We start from the raw sequence: 7,096 nt of genomic DNA on the forward strand, positions 1-7,096 counted from the left end.
GACACAATGCCTGTTAAGAAAAGTCTTGGCACTGGTGGCATTTACTATTATGCTTATTTCTGTTCATCCTTATGGTGGAGGAATGAATGTCCTTCCTTGTTTGTCCATTCAAGGAAAACCATTGACATCAGTGCCCAGACACATCCATGTGATGTCTCCCACCAGCCCATAGGTAGATGACAACTATTTAGACAGAAGTAATAGGATGGAGTTCAATACATGGGGTCAAGACAATAGAGTCCATTCAAGACGGGGCAACAAATTGGGGAAAAACAAATACATCGCTTGCTCCAAAACCTATGGATGCATCCAACAATACCTATTTAATATTTCTGTACGCTGAACTCCTACAACAGTCCTATGGAGAGTGGCATTATTATTCCCAACCCTGCTATCATATTTCTTTATGACCAAACTGGCCATCAGGAGCTTAGGGGATTGAATTTTCTCTGGAAGGTTTTCTTTATGGCATTCTTGAGTTCCTTATTTCTGAGGCTGAAAATGATTGGGCTGAGAAAGGGAGTGAAGACTGTATAGGTGGTGGCCATCAGAGTGTTACTGTCCATAGAATGGGGGCCCTTGGGCTTGAGGTAGATCATGGAGGCAAAACCATAGTGCACAATGACCACAGTGAGGTGGGACACACATGTGGAGAAGGTCTTGTGCCTGCCTTCAGCTGAAGGGATCCTCAATATGGCAGCCACGATGAAGACATAGGAGAGGATGATGAGAAATAAACATCCCATCAAAACTGTAACACACACCAGGATCACACCCAAGGTGACAGAGGATGTCTCCTTCCCACAGGCCAACTTTAGGAGGGAAAGCACATGGCAGCCAAAGTGATGGATCTCATTAGACCCACAGAAGGTGAGGTGAAAAACTATCAGAGTCACCATCATCCCCATGACTGAGCCACCAGCCCAGGTGGGCACAGGTGGGAGTGCTCATGAGCACGTTATACCACGGGGGGTGGCTGATGGCCACGTAACGGTCATAGCCCATGACGGTGAGCAGGAAGGAGTGGGTGAAGCCAAATGTAAAGGAGAAGAACATCTGGCTGGCACAGGCCACAAAGGTGATGGTGCGGCGGGTGGAGAGCAGGTCGGCCAGCAGGCGTGGGGTAATGGCCAAGGTGTAGAGGATCTCGGAGATGGACAGTGCACACAGGAAGAGGTACATGGGCGTGTGCAGGTTGTGCTCACTCCTGACAGTGGCCATGATGAGCAGGTTCCCCAGCAACATGAATAGGTACATGAGCAGGAACGGCAGGAAGAATGCAGGCAGGAGATGCTGTGAGAAGTTGGAGAAGCCAACGATGATGAATTCATACACCATGCTATAGTTCTGACCAGGCTCAGATGCTGCATCTGTTGAGACCAGAAAGGGAATGAATGTACATGGTTCATTCCATGAAGAAGAAGTGTAGTTCAGCATCAGAAAACCTATCATGTGGTTAGCCACATGAATAAACTAAAAAGGAAATGTCATATAATTATATCAATCTAGGCAACAGCCCAGGATTACTAAAGTTCAATTCCTATTTATGACTTTAAAAATTGATATAGAGTTGATACATACATTGTGTTATTTTAGATAGACAACATAATGATATATACACAAATATTAAAGATTTTTAAAAAGCTTCTCAACATAATATCGACTAGGACTTTCTTAGTTAACTAAGAATATATACTTCAAAACTAGCAAATACTATATGAAATGGGAAGCTAGGGGCGTTTCGTTTTAGGATCAGGAACAAGTCAAAGTTACTCACTATCTCTGTGACTCATTAGCGGGGAACAAAAAACCAGGAGAGGTGCTTCAGGAAAGATATCAAAAGAAGGAGTATCAGGATTAGAAAGGAAGAGATGTGGTCATCTACCTAGAAAGGTAAAAGAATGAAGGTGGAATATATTTGAGCAAAGACAGAAAGAACACAAGTTGCAGAAGACTAGATCAACTTCCCAAACTCACAGTATTTCCCACAGAATTATACCCATAATAATCACATTAAAGATAGACTTTAAGGAAAACATAAGATAACATTACTGATAGTGAGACAAACTATAATGAGAGAGTGTGCATACATTTTGGCCTCATGATTTCTTTACCCTAAAAACCTATTAAGTCCTCTAGAGGGCTTTTGTTTAAGGGAGTTATAACTCTCCTTTCTTACCATATTAGTAAATAAAACTGAGATTCTTTGAGAATATTTAGTTATTAACACATATAAAAGAATAATAATCAACCTTTGATTCAACATAAAGGAATGACCTACTCATGTTAATATAAGAAACACTTTAGGAAAGTAGCTGGATTTTTAAAAACTCGTTTAGTGAGAAGTGTGGCTTTGTTCTGCATTTTAGCAAATTTGTCCAATGCTGGCTGGATAGAAGACAAGATGATGCTCCTATCTGTTTCTGCATTCAGCCTGTGGCGCTATGTGGTTTTAGTTGAAACTTATGACAAAAATTCATCCTCTCCTTTATTGGAAAATTGAGGACCTGATGCCCCGCCTCCCCATAAGGGTCTCCACGGCCCCAGGGATCCTCATATCACACTTTAAAAACCTCTGGTTTAAAATATCTAGGAATTAACCAAGGAATGCTGTATGTCCAAGGACAGAAATTTCAGCCACAGATAGATATGTAGAAGATGGTCTGGATACACGGAAATATGGAAACCACTGTGCTCTCTTGGATGGGATGAGCTAATATAGCAATTATGTCAGTTCTTCCCCAAATTATATTCAGCAAAACTGTATTTACAATTTAAGAAGTTTAATTTCAGAACCTATCTTAAATTTCTTTCTGAAAAATAAAGTCAGTGAAAAGTTACAGTGGTCTCCTAAAAATGGAGTACACAAAAGAGATAGAGATATCCCTCTCCACATTGAGACTCATAGACTTGGAATCATTTAAAAAAGTGTGACAGTAGAACAGATGTGTATTATATGTATGATACATGGATCATGTTGGTTGGATATCTAGAAAATATTTCTGCCTGATTCTAAACCCAATATGCGATAAAGGTGAGAGCACAAGTCAAATGGAAAAAAAAAAAAGATTGTTGACTGGTTTGTGATGGGAAACTGGAGATTTTATGAAGTGGTGCAAATGTGGATTTGGGATTTGGGAGGTGTGTTGGGATTCCTGCCCAAGACAACACCGAAAGTAGATGGATTCTACACATAAAGTGAAATATAAAGTTAACAGGAAAGGGGGGCAGTAGGAGAATGACCTTTTGATTTCAGAGTAAAGAAGTACTTCTTAACCAAAACTCAAAAGCACAAATATTAAGGTGATGTGGAGAAAGGGGAACCCTTTTACACTGTTGGTAGGACGGCAAACTGGTACAGCCACTCTGGAAAACAGCATGGAGGTTCCTCAAGTTAAAAATGGAGAATTGTCTCTTCATGTCTTCTGCCCATTTTTTGATGTGATTATCTGTTTTTTGAATGAAAAAATGTTCATCATCATTAGCCATCAGGGAGATTCAAATCAAAACCACACTGAGATTCCACCTTAAACCAGTTAGAATGGCCAAAATTAACAAGACAGTAAACAACATGTGTTGAAGAAGATGTGGAGAAAGGAGAACCCTCTTACACTGTTGGTGGGAATGCAAGCTTGTGCGGCCACTTTGGAGAACAGTGTGGAGATTCCTTAAGAAATTAAAAATAGAGCTTCCCTATGACCCTACAACTGCATTATTGGGTATTTACCCCAGAGATACAGATGTAGTGAAAAGAAGGGTCATCTGTACCCCAGTATTCATAGCAGCAAAGGGCACAGTTGCCAAACTGTGGAAAGAGCCAAGATGCCCTTCAATAGATGAATAGATAAAGAAGATATGGGCATATATACTATGGAGTATTATGCATCCATCAGAAAGGATGAATACAGGGTGCCAGAGTATTAAGCCTCTGCCTTCAGCGTGAGTCATGGTCTCAGGGTCCTGGGATAGAGCCCCACATCAGGCTCTCTGCTCAGCAGGGAACCTGTTTTGCCCCACCTCTCTGCCTGCCTCTCTGCCTACTTGTGAACTCTCTCTGTGTCAAATAAATAAAAATAAAAAAAATCTTAAAAAAAAAGAAAAGAAAGGATGAATACCCAACCTTTGTATCAGCATGGATGGGAGTGGAGGAGATTATGCTGAGTGAAATAAGTCAAGCAGAGAAAGTCAATTATCATATGGTTTCACTTACTTGTGGAGCATAAGGAATAACATGGAGGACATTGGGAGAAGGATAGATAAAGTGAATTGGGGGAAATTGGAGGGGGAGACAAAGTATGAGAGACTGTGGACTGTGAGAAACAAACTGAGGGTTTTGGAGGGGAGGGGGTTTGGGGGTTGGGTGAGCCTGGTAGTGGATATTAAGGAGGGCACGTATTGCATGGATCACTGAGTGTGGTGCATAAACAATGAATCTTGGAACACTGAAAAAATAAAATTTTAAAAAAGTTAAAAATGGGACTACCCTATATTCAGCAGTTGCACCACTACGTATGTACCCAAAGAACACAAAAACACTGATTCAAAGGGATATATGCACCCTGATGTTTATAGCCCCATTATCTGCAATAGCTAAATTATAGGAACAGCTCAAGTGTTGGATACAGAAGATGTGGTTTCTTTTTTTTTTAAAGATTTTATTTATTTATTTGACAGAGATCACAAGTAGGCAGAGAGGCAGGCAGAGAAAGAGGAGGAAGCAGGCTCCCTGCTGAGCAGAGAGCCCAATGCCGGGCTCTATCCCAGGACCCCGGGACCATGACTTGAGCCGAAGGCTCAACCCACTGACCCACCCAGGTGCCCCAAAGATGTGGTTTTTATACACAATGGAATATTACTCAGCCATCAAAAGAATGAAATCTCACTGTTTGCAACAACATGGATGGAACTAGAGAGTATTATGCTAAATGAAATAAGCCAGTTAAGGAAAGACACATACCATGTGATTTCACTCATATATGGAATTTAAGAAACAAACAAAGTAGCAAAGGAAAAAAAAAGGGAGAGAGTGAGAAGCTAACCAAGAAAGAGACTTTTAACTATAGAGAAAAGAACTGTTGGTTACCAGAGGGGAGAGGGGTAGAGGGTGGGAGAAATAGGTGATGGGGATTGAGGAGTACACTTGTGATGAACACGGGGTATTGTATGGAAGTGTTGAATAAGTATATTGAACACCTGAAACTAATATCACACTATATGTTAACTAGTGGGGCTGAAATAACAATGTAAAACATACACGAAATGTGTATATGCATTCATAAAGGAGCATTTGAATTTCATAAGCGTTATCTTCTGTAAGTGCTGATGCTGTCCTTGGGAGATAAATATTAACTGCTCAGGAAAGGAAACAGACATGAAAGTTTCCCTAAGAATTTTGTTCAACAACAACAACAACAACAACAACAACAACAAAAGGATATCAAGGATCCATGAATAGGCAGGTGGTAATTGGGAAAAGAACCTTGCATTGCTGAAAATTGACCAGGGAATACTATCTAGAAGAAATAAGAAAGCAGTGACATTCAGAAGGAGAAACTTCAATGCAGAAATGAGTCAAGGACATGAGCAGAGAATTCACAGAAGGAGTTACATAGACACAGGAAAGGGTGGTTTTAAGACAAGAAAAGGACAAAGGAAAATGATCATGGACTTTCACTGTACACCTATTCATTTCCCCAGACTAGAAAGTGCCGGGTACTAATCAAAACATGGTCAGAAAGCAATCCTCATGGCTTGCTGGCGAGAACCAAGAATGCAGAACAGACTTCACCTGCTCTGTGCAACAGCACATGTTCTCCTGAGCATCTATCTTGATTGTTCACACCTGTCTGAAGGGAGAATGTCAGAGGATGTTTCAGTAGCATTGCCTGAAGTGGGGAAATGGACAAGCCTGCTTGGGAACGGTAATTGGAAAGAGGCCAGGTCCATGGGCTGGATGCAACCATCGGAGCCCCGAGCAGGAGTTTGATGCACACACAGCGGGTAAAAGAACCTGTAAAATGATCTTGAGTGAATGAAGCAAAAGCAGATGAACACTCAAGCATAATTCCATTTGGACACATGAAAATTAGAGCACCTGAACCTATTCTAGACCATGCTGTAAGGGTGTATACATGTCACTATACATTTCTCAATACCCACAGAATGGGTAACACAGTCAACCCTAATATAACCTATGAGGTGAATTAGTAATTATGTATCTATCCATCTTCGTTCGCCAACTGGAACAAATGCACCACAAGAATTACTAGATTGTACAGCCTTTAGCAACAAACCTGGCCTCAACCCAACAGATGTCAGTAGCATCCCCTCCCTCCCCATGAGCTCTGACAACCAAGAGTCCTCCAGGCTGGTACAAATATTTCAGGTTAGGGATACAAAATCATTCCCAAATAAGATACAGACTTAGAAGCTGCAAAGGGCACTAGGTTGGGTGAAGAACCCAAGATCCAGAATGGGCAACCTGAGAAGACCCCCAGCAGCTGCCCAAGGCTAAGAGCCTGTCTAATGACCCTTCTCCCAGACCCTGTCCTCAGTCTGGGTCTCGCTCCCCATAACTATCCAAGTATTGTCACCTACCCTGTCCCTCCTGTCCCTCTCAGCCCAGGCTGCCTCTTCTAGGAAGCACCCAGCAGGAGAAGGCAGAAGAAGCTCTCCTGCCCGAGGCTGTCAGTGGCACACAGGGGCAGGTGTGGAGCCAGACCTTGGAGCTCCTGGAACTGATGCTGTGTGCTTTACCCCTGATGCAACTTCCCGGGAGGCTGCTCCCCAGAACTTCCCCAGGATACCAACCTGCAAGGTCTGCCCTCTGGTTCTTAAGAGGCCAGGAGGATCATCAGAGGGCCTCCAGGGACCTGAAGCCTCTACTCCTTCCTCCAACACTCCAACACAACCAAGGCTCCCTACTGTCTAAGTCTGCCCAGAGCCCCAGTCCCTGCTCAAGCCTAGGAACTCCCAGTCTTGGGGGAGACGTGGCAGGATTAGATGCCCTCAACAAGTTGGGATCAGGGCAGGGTCAGGGGGAAGACGGAAGCTGGAGCAGCCCTGAATGGGAATTCAGGGCTCTGCCCTGGAGTCA

At 42.6% G+C, this 7,096-nt stretch overlaps 1 pseudogene; it reads right to left on the minus strand.

The window, feature by feature from the left end:
* Positions 1 to 422: 422 nt before the first annotated feature.
* On the minus strand, positions 423 to 1,341 carry LOC116863643 (annotated as a pseudogene).
* Positions 1,342 to 7,096: the final 5,755 nt, after the last annotated feature.

The sequence above is a fragment of the Lontra canadensis genome, unplaced genomic scaffold, assembly GCF_010015895.1.
Source record: "Lontra canadensis isolate GAN:19392208 unplaced genomic scaffold, GSC_riverotter_1.0 scaffold1975, whole genome shotgun sequence".
Lineage (NCBI taxonomy): Eukaryota > Metazoa > Chordata > Mammalia > Carnivora > Mustelidae > Lontra > Lontra canadensis.